Source organism: Bos javanicus, chromosome 26 (genome assembly GCF_032452875.1).
Source record: "Bos javanicus breed banteng chromosome 26, ARS-OSU_banteng_1.0, whole genome shotgun sequence".
Classification (NCBI taxonomy): domain Eukaryota; kingdom Metazoa; phylum Chordata; class Mammalia; order Artiodactyla; family Bovidae; genus Bos; species Bos javanicus.
The window spans coordinates 37,358,025-37,368,208 of NC_083893.1; the positions used below are offsets into that span (position 1 = coordinate 37,358,025).

The 10,184-nt window shown below is 48.7% G+C and overlaps 1 long non-coding RNA gene across 1 annotated transcript; it reads left to right on the forward strand.

Moving 5' to 3' along the window:
* The first annotated feature begins 729 nt into the window (after nucleotides 1–729).
* Nucleotides 730–4,011, forward strand: LOC133239457 (uncharacterized). Its single transcript, XR_009733836.1, has 3 exons — nucleotides 730–842; nucleotides 3,011–3,098; nucleotides 3,447–4,011. It is a non-coding gene; the product is annotated as an uncharacterized LOC133239457 (long non-coding RNA).
* The last annotated feature ends 6,173 nt before the right edge of the window (nucleotides 4,012–10,184 follow it).

The following is a 10,184-nucleotide window of genomic DNA, read 5'->3' on the forward strand; positions in this document are numbered from 1 at the left end:
GTCCAAGTGAGGAGAGGGGTGAGCTCCAGCAGAGTGGGGTTTGCGCATACCCGCCCAGGGGCGGTGACCGAGCGGCAATCGGTAGCCTGTGAACCAAGCAGCCACACTTCCAGGGCCCAGCAGGGCCTGGATGCAGCTTTCTGGGCCCTTCTTTTGGGCCAGGTCTTGGCTCCCCACGTGTCAGACTGTGGATCTGCTCCTGAGGAGGAGGGAGGCTGGCAGGGCGAGCCCACTGGGAACCCCGAAAGAAACTCCAGAATGTCTGGAGGGGGTGGGGCACAAATGACCTTCCTCACCCTAGATTCCATCCCGCTTGAAGGGCAGCCCTGGGGATGGAGACCACAAGATCCCGAGAGACAGCGCAGCTGAGGGTTTCAGCTCATGTCTGGCCCCAGGCTGAATGCTGGGCAGTGTTTTCCTGTGGGTGATTAGTTCTTTTAGCCACTGATTCATCGATTTTAAAAAGTATTAAAAAACGATTCCTCGCTAAGTGTGAGGAATGAGCCAAATAAGTTTCAATTCCGGCCCTTGAGAAAAGATGGATGCATATGTAAGTACAGAATAATGAGCTAGTTATAGCATTCCTCCTCCCACAGTTCGGAAGCTCCTCCCCCACAGCAGTCAATGTCCCTGACTGCAAAATGCAGTCAGGTTCACTGGTCCCCTTCTGATCCTTAGTGAGTCTGCAAGTGTGATGCTAAAGGCATTTTGAGTTGTGGGTCCCTCCAGTTCTCCTCTGGGCTTCCGTCCCAGTGCAGCATAGCAACCCCAGAACCTCTGCTCTGGGAGGACTGGGAGCCCAGAACACTGGTTAAGCTGAGATGCAGATGCTAGGCAGTAAGGTCGGTGTACCCTCTGTAAAGCTGTGGTTCTCACACTCCAGCCATAGGTGAGGCAGAGGAATGAATACAGGTGTTTCCCGGACCACTGGCTAACAGCTCCAACAGCTGCTCTAAGAGCCCCTGATGTTTGGCTCACTCTGAAGGGTCAGCCTAGTTATCCCTTGTGTCTTTACCCCCAGGGCTCGTGCCTATATGGCAGCTGTAGCATATGTGTTTCTTTTAAGGGCCACATCTTCTCGTGGACCAGGAGGATTTCACACTTGAGGGGAACTGATGGCTCAGATGGTAAAGAATCTGCCTGCAATGTGGGAGACCCGGGTTCGATCCCTGAGTTGGGAAGATGCCCTGGAGGAGGGTATGGCCACCCACTCCAGTCTTCTTGCCTGGAGACTCCCATGGACAGAGTAGCCCGGCAGGCTACAGTCATTCCATGGGGTTGCAAAGAGTTGGATATGACTGAGCAACTAACACTTTCACTTTCTTTCCAGATAGGGAGGTGCCCTGGTGGAGTCCCTTATGGACCTTGGCCTCCTTGGCTTCTGGGCTTGAGGAGGCTGTGTCTATACAGGTTTGATGAGAGCAGGTCCCATGATGGCTATGGGCATGGACTCTATCCAAGCACCCCTTCCCCCATTTGCCCAAGGCAGGCAGGAGCAGGAGGAACAGGCTGACCCCCGTCTTGAGACATGTCCACTTGCTGTCAGGTCACCAGGCCCTTCTGCTCGGATGGTGACTCATGGGAAGGCCCGAAGGGACAGGTGTACTGCAAGAAGGCTGAGCTCATCTCCTTGGAGAGGGAAGCGTGTGTGGGTGTGTGCTCAGTTGTGTATGACTCCTCTATCCATGGGATTTTCCAGGCCAGAATACTGGAATTGGTTGCCATTTCCTCCTCCAGTGGACAGGGAAAGCCTCTTCAAACCCTGCGGTTGGGGCCACTCTTGGGGAGCAGCTGAGGTCCTCTTTCTGTAAACTAGCTTCATTCAGACCCCAGGACACTCACTGCCCTGGCTGTAACTATCTGCTCGCACCTTTTCCCAAAGCAAATGCCAGGCTTGTTAGAACCCTCATTTACATTTCATTAGGAGGTGTCAGGCAGGGTGTTAAAGAACAAAGCTCTTCTATCCCTGAATCCAGAGTTTTCAGGGCAGCACTCAGCTCTAATTCTCCAGCCACCACCTCAGTGGATCGGCCTCCCCCACCCCAAATCAGAGCCCAGAACCATCTGAACCAAAATACTGCCTCCCATCCATGGAGGGAGCCCCGCTGTGTGTCAGCTTCAGCACCAGGCACTTTGCCTATGTTTTGACCCATTCTCAACACAAACCTGAAAGGTAGGAGTCATCATCTCCATTTTACAGGAGAGGAAACTGAGGCTCAGAGACAGTTAAGTGACTCAACCAAGGCCACGAAGCCAGGAAATGGCAGAACTGAGCTGCAGACTTAGGTCAACCTGCCTACACTTTTCCTGTTCTTTTCATTTCACTAAGCTGACTACCCCGCTACCCAGGTGAAGGGAGTCAGGTGTGACAATTACCTGTATCATAGGAGTTTAGTGTGGGCTCTTGGAAAAGAAATGCAAGAGAGAGTGAGGGTGAGAGAGAGAGATTCTGTATGTGGTGTGTGTGTGTGTTTAGGAGACGTTCATACAGCTTTCATCAACTTCTTTTTGTCGTTCGGTTGCTCAGTCATGTCTGATTCTTTTCGACCCCATGGATTGCAGCATGCCAGGCTTCCCTGTCCTTCACTGTTGCCCAGAGTTTGCTCAAGCTTGTGTCCATTGTATTGATGATGCCATCCAACCATCTCATCCTCTGTTGCCCCCTTCTCCTCCTGCCCTTAATCGTTCCCAGCTTCTTCTTAATGTCCCCCAAATCACAGAGCCCAATGGTGGTGTTTCTCTGTCTACTACGAGGCACTGTGTGACATTTTCAAGTTGACCACAGCTTAACTGAGCTCCTGGGTCAGAACACTGTGGAGGCATGGAGACCTCCGATACGTGCCTTCTAGAGGGAACACGGCATCACCGCTGTCTTCCAGTCTGGAACTTAGGGCATGGACAGTTTGAAATCTTGTGGAGCAGATGCTATGGTGGATTTATCTTAAAGGCACAGAACCCTGAGGCTCAGAGGAGAGTGGGGAAGTCCTGTTGTTTTCTCTGTATTCCCAAGGACCTGCAGCCATGACCAGCAGTGCGCTGGTTCTGAAGAACAGTGGTATGCCTCTCCCGCCCATCCTGGAGAGCCAGTTCCTCCTCAGGTTCGTAACAATTTGTGTTTTAATGCATTTCCACATGCAAAATGTGTCTCAGCATTTTTCATTAGATTTTTAAGGCTCAGATTGATGAGGCCGAGGTGAGAGGCAGACACGGGGGTCTGAGAGACAAAAGGTTCAGTAATGAGTTCGAAATTTACAAAACACGGAAGCAAATGTGGCTTCAATACACGGCGTGACCCTTTATAAGGCTGGAAATTACTCTTTAAAAAATCATGCTGGCCTGACTTCAGAGTCGAATGGATGCAGGGATACCACAGATTGACTTTGAGAAGTGGGTTGGTATTGCAAGAATTTTTTAATTTCCTGTAACTCACAACAATTTTCCCCCAGTGAGACTTTAGAACCACTCCTGCGATGGTACATTGACTGCATTTGTGGAACGATCTGCTGCTTGAAACAACTGATAAAGAAAAAGAAAACCCAAGGAAGGAAGGACACGAATGGCATTACCTTCCCCCCCCAACCCCCCATCACGAAAAGTTTAGTAAGGACTTCCAAGTAAACGAAGGATCCACCACTTCAGCCTACGCGTTTTAAAAAGTGAAGTAAAAATGGCGTCACTTACACTTCTGAACTGAAAAGAATTTGGGAAAAGCAGATTATTATTAATTATTTTTAATAGCTTCTTAATTAGCCCTTCAAACAAGTTTTTCAAAATCCCCAAAGGTGTCTAATTTGCATGACATGTTTTTACTTGTCTATGCATTTCATTAGCAGTACTTCTTTTTTTAAAAAACCTAACAGCAAGACAGTATTACGCTTTCAGAAGGTGGACAGGGGAAAAAAAAAAGGAAAGAAAAAGAACTTGAATCATTGCTCCAAAAAGTCTTGTGTTTCTTGTTGCAGTTCTGTGGTGTCTTGCCTGTATCTCAGGGCACTTATTAGAGCTTGTCTGTCTTTCAGAAATCACTAAACAAATCCGTGAGAGTGAAAACCTGCGTGGAAGATGGGCTGCTGAACGTGATCCACCAGGGGCGGGGGTTTATTAGGCGGATGACCCCTTCTTCTTCCCAATAGCAAATCCATTACAATAATGGGCTCCGGAGCCATCAGCGGGTCAGGAGCCCGACGTGTGGACACTGAGCAATCCGCACACGGCTGCTTTTTACAATGTGTGAAGCCAGGCAGAAAAGCGGCACATTTGATTGAGAACAGAGGAGAGCGGCCGAAACCAGCCTTCCCTTTGCACCAGCTTCCGGGGGCGATTCAGGGCTGGGGAACAGGAGAGATGACACTTGGCAGCCTAGGGTGTGGGGCTAAACAGAGGGCCTGGGACCCGGAAGGAGAGGAGGGGGAGCTAATTAATGCTTTGCCCTGCTTGCCTTGCACTCCTCCCTTTTGTACCTCTGCCGCCAACAGGACAACACTGTTAAGAAAAAATAGCAACATTATCTAGTGCTTAGCATGCGCTAGGCCTTGTCCGGAATGCTTTACTTGAATTATCTCATCTTTATCCTGGCAGCAAAATAAGACCCTTTATTGCTCCATTTAACAGATAATAATCATTTCCTATCTCACTTTTATTGAGCATTTACTATGTGGCAAGACCTGTACTATATATGTATTAACTCAGTGAATCATCACAACACCCAATGGGGTTGGTTTTTTTTTTTTTTTGCCCACTTTACAAATATAACTTCCCTGGTGGCTCAGGCGGTAAAGCGTCTGTCTACAATACAGGAGACCCGGGTTCGATCCCTGGATGGGGAAGATCTCTTGGAGAAAGAAATGGCAACCCACTCCAGTATTCCTGCCTGGAAAATCCCATGGACCGAGGAGCCTGGTAGGCTACAGTCCATGGGGTCGCAAAGAGTTGGACACGACTGAGCGACTTCACTTTCACTTTCACTTTACAAATGAGGCAAGACAGGCACAGAGAAGTTAAGTAACTTGCCTTGGTCACACAGCTGCTGAACGTCGGAGATGAGATTTGAAGCAAGGTGGTGGGGCACCATCTCTTATCATCCTTGAAGGCCCATCCTCCCAGGAAGTCTTTCCTCCCAGGAAGTCTTCCCGTGGATCTGCAGGTCTCTTCTTCTTTGGCCGCATATTATTGTGTGTGCTGTCCTCTGAGAGTATACGCCATGGGAGAGCAGGGCTCATGTTTTCTGCCCCCTGGATTCTCAGCATCACCCAGCCCATTGCCTTGCATGTAGCAGGTACTCAAGACGTATTTGTTGAATGAAGGATGTAACCACAAAACAACTTTAGCTTTGAACTTGAGTGCCAGGTGGAATTTAGCACGTAGGGCGTTGCTAGGAGATAAGTGACTGTGACGGTCAGTTTTTGGTGTGTCTGTTTTTGGTGTGTCAATTTGATTGGGCCAGGGAACATCCAGATAATTAGTAAAACATTATGACTGGGTGTGTCTGTGAGGGTATTTTCGGAAGAGACTAGTATTTGATTTGGTCGCCTGAGTGAAGAAGATCACTCTCACTCATATGATCAGCATCATCCCAACCCTTGGGTGACTATGTGGAACAAAAAGCTGGAGGAAGGTGAATGTTTCCTCTTGCTTGAGCAGAGACATATATCTTCTTTTGACCTTGGACATCAATGCTTCTAATTCCTGGGCTTTTGGACTCAAATTGGGACATACCCCCTTGGTTTTCCTGGTTCTCAGGTCTTTGGGTTTGGACTGGATTTAACTACTGCTTCTCTGGACCTCCCTGGTGGCTCAGACGGTAAAGAATCCACCTGCAGTGTGGGAAACCTGGGTTCGATCCCTGGATTGGGAAGATCCCCTGGAGAAGGGAATGGCTACCCACTCCAGTATTCTGGCCTGGAGAATTCTGTGGACAGAGGAGCTTAGTGGGCTATAGTCCATGGGGTCGCAAAGAGTCGGTTACAACTGAAGAAACTTTCACATCACTTTCTGGACATCCAGCTTGCACAGGGCAGATCACGGAGTTTCTTGGCATCCATAATCATGGATGGTTCCTGATTATTAACAGAAACCTCCTCTTCTAAATAAATACCTCTATCTATATATCTTTTTATACAATTCTATATAAGGCAGTGGCACCCCACTCCAGTACTCTTGCCTGGAAAATCCCATGGACGGAGGAGCCTGGTGGGCTGCCGTCTATAGGGTCGCACAGAGTCGGACACGACTGAAGCGACTTAGCAGCAGCAGCAGCATATAAGTGTGAGGGACAAGGAAGCCTGGCATGCTGCAGCCTATGGGGTTGCAAAGAGTCAAACATGGCTTGGCTGCTGAACAACAACATCTATCTATCTATCATCTATCTGTCTATCTCTATCTATCTATTTATATCCTATCAGTTCTGTCTCTCTGGAGAACCCTGAAAAATACAAGGCACAGTACTGTTTATTAAATTTCAAGGTTATTTGTCTTCTTTTCTTACCTACTAATGGAAATTTCTCTTCTGGAGTCACACTCATTAGCACTCAGAGGCTGTCATGGCAAAATCCTTCCAAAATAGCCCCAAGTATATTCGTGGGAGGAAGAGAAGCTAAGTCACCAACAGGAAGAGTGTTATGGCTCAGCACACAGGAAGAGTTTGAAATACAGGGCTGGCAGCCTCTTGCCTCTGTGCTGGGGCAAGGATGGGAAAGTGCAGGCCCCAGAGGGCTTGTGAAGATTTGGGGTTTCCTGGGAGAGCGGCATGGAGAACCCAAAAGGCTTGTGCCAAAGCCACGTGGAAATTTTGTGATGTTGATTCATCTTTCCAACATACCTAGTTTCCAGCAACACACAACTAATCAACGGTAGTAGAAGGCATGTAATTGGCACCTCTCTTATTATCAGATGCATGAATCAAGAGAGAATCTTTCTCTAGTTGGAGCAGGAGCTTAATCAAAGCGGTGCAGGACTTTGCTTTAGGACACGTCTTCCATTTTCCTCTGGGGTCTCTTCATTCCCTTTTTTCCCCACCATATACACCTTTTGTCCACTCACCCACTTTGAGCCTCAGCATCCTCATCTGTGAAATGGGCAATAATTAAACTTACTTCAGAGGGCCGTTTGGGTGGTTGTGATGACTAAATGAAATGAGGCATGTAAAAAGCATGGCAAAGTGCCTCCTAAAAGGGCTCAGTGATCATTGGCAGTTATTCTATTATATTATAGACTCATACTCTCTTCTGAAGGAACTGTGAGAAGCAAGAATTTCAGTTCTCCACCAGGCCAGCCTCCGGGGAGATGGGAGCTTCATGATGTAGACGCTCTCGTCTTTCCATCCTTTCTTCCCATGCCTCCTGCCTACCTGGTCCCCAGCCCTTCCCCCACCCGACACAACTGCTCCTTGGGAAATGACTCAGCCCCAAGTTGAGAAACCCTACAGGGCAGCTCATTCCCATGAGATACCAAGGCCCAGAGAGGTTAGAGGCTTGTCTAAACTCACACAGCTCATTAGAGGCTGAGCCAGTTGAACACTTGGTATGAATTGGAAACACCATGTCCCTTCTCTGCAGGCCACCCGTTGTGTCGAAGGGCAGAAATACCGTGGGTCTTACTGAAGCAATGATTCTTGACCAGGGCTGGTATTTCCCCCAGTAGAGAACACTGGGCAACGTCTGTAATATTTTTAGTTGTTGTAAGACTGGGTGGAGTGGGGCTGCTTCTAGCATTTAGCGGTAGAGGCAAGAGATATTGCTAATTATCCTATAGGGCTCAAAATAGCCTCCCTAAAGAGGGCTTGGCCTACCCTGAACATCAACAGTATCGAATCTGGGAAAACCTGTACTAAGGGAATTTCAGAGATCAGAAGGGGAAATCAGTTTGAGGGTCCAGGGGTCACCATTCTACTCTGCCTGGATGTGGCCACAGAATAGTAATGGCAATTCACACCACGAAATCTACTTTCCAAGGCAAAGGGCTTTCACAGGGATCATGTTATTTTCTTTTTAAGTTGAAATATAGTTGATTTACAATGTTTCAGATTATAGCAAAGTGATTCAGTTATATATATGTGTGTATATATATGTAATTCTTTTTCAGATTCTTTTCCATTATACGTTATTACAAGATATTGAATAGAATTCCCTGAGCTGTACAGTAGGTCCTTGTTTATCTAATTTATATATAGTAGTGTGTGTCTGTTAATCCCCAGTTCCTGTTTTATCCCTCCCCTATCTTCTCCTTTGGTAAGCATAAGTCTGTTTTCTGTAGGCCATTTGCAGCCACATGAATGGATCTACAGATTATCATACTAAGTGAAGTCAGTCTGAAAGACAAATATTATATGATATCACTTATATGTAGAATCTAAAAAAAAATGATTGTATTGTTTAAGTCTCACTATAACCCCAAGAAAGTCGGTGTGATGAGTCCATTTTACAGATGTGAAAAAAGGGTATCTAAGAACAGGTACAACCTGCCCAAGGCCACACAGGCAGAAGTGGCCTGTGGCAGGGCTTGAGGTCAGGTCTTCTGACTGCAAGCCCCTTGCCATCCTCACACCAGCTTTACCCCATTCTAGGGCTGGGCCCTCAGGTGACAGACCCCCAGAGTGTGGGGGAGGAAGGACCCATGGCCATTTAGAAGGGAGCCAACTTCCCAGACACCTAAAATGAATCCCACAGTAAATTCCACTTCACTGAGTCTCGCTGATCAAAGAAGATTATCATCAGGAAAAACAAATCCTGGGTCTTGGGAACCACTTCTGCGTGAGTGTGAAATTTTAACCAAAAGCGTTCATCTGGGGAGGTTTGTAGGGCTTCTCAGGTGACTCAGAGGTAAAGAGGCTGCCTGCCAATGCAGGAGACATGGGTTCGACCCCCAGGTCAGGAAGATCCCCTGAAGTAGGAAATGGCAACCCATTTCAGTATTCTTGCCGGAAGATTTCATGGACAAAGGAGCCTGGCGGGCTACAGTCCATGGAATAGCAAAGAATCAGACTGAGCGACTGAGCACAGATGTGTGGGGAGGTTTGTGATACAAGTGAGGGTCCTCGGCACAGAACAATTACCAGTTCAAGGACTAGGCCCCATCAAATTTTACCATGGAGCACCAGAAGCTCAGAGAGGAGTGGATCTCACCGAAAAATCACACAGCAAGTGGGAGGCCCCGGCTGTATCCTCTGGACACTGGCTCTGATCCTGCTTCCCTGTGAAGAAAACGTGCGTAGAAACTGGCTCAGACCTCCCACACCAGAGCAGAGTGCCTTTCAGACAAAGGGATGGTGGCCACGTGGGCTGAGCAATAGAGCCTGCAAACCCAGATCCCGGGCTCGATTGCAGCCAACATGTCTCCCGGGCTCACAGAAATGCTCTCTCTTCCCCTCTGTCCCCTACCTGCGCTGGAGCCTGGCAGTGTCACACGTGGTTCCCAATGGGGCTGGGGCCGCTTGTGGACAAGAGGCTATCTCTGAGTCAGGGGCTTGTCCAGGAGCAGTCATTCCTGGACCCTGGGTTTTGGAGCCTCAGGGGAGAAGCCCACGGAAGCGTGGAAGCGAGGCCTCAGTTATCTGCCTGGTCATACCCATTCGTGGCGGAGGATGAGAACACACCCGCCCAAATGGGGCTCCATGATGGATGTGGAGAAGCAACCAAATGTCCCTCATTAATCACCAGCTCCATCTGGTTCCCCGCCTGATGGTTTTCAGCTGACTTGAAAAAGACCCAATTAGATCAAAACATTTTGACAATTTGTCTTGTGGCATGAACAGGTCCAGATCGAGGCTATGATTTCATCATCCGGGAGGGAGGAAGGAACTAGGGCGTGGGTCACGCACAGAGCTCAGCGGGACGTGGGGGTCTCCCCGGGGAGCCTTCCTGTGAAAGCAGAGAGCGGCCCACCTCCTGCTGGCCGCTAACCCTGTCAATCCAGGGCTGGCAGGAGTGGGCAGGATGGGGAGTGGCCCTGGGTTTGGGTAGAAAAGGCCTGGGTTGAGGGAATATGGGTGGGGTGGAGAAGATGGACAACCAGGAAGGACCAAATATTCCAGCCACTTGGCATGTGGGTGCTGGACGTGGACCAGGATTAGAAGTGGAGATGTGACTAAGGCCAGGCCTGCTCCAACTTGCGTACCAGCGAGGTGCCTGGGGACCCAGCTTCTCAGCCCCGGAAATGAGTCGCTCCGATTTCCTGGTGGTTCTGGTTCC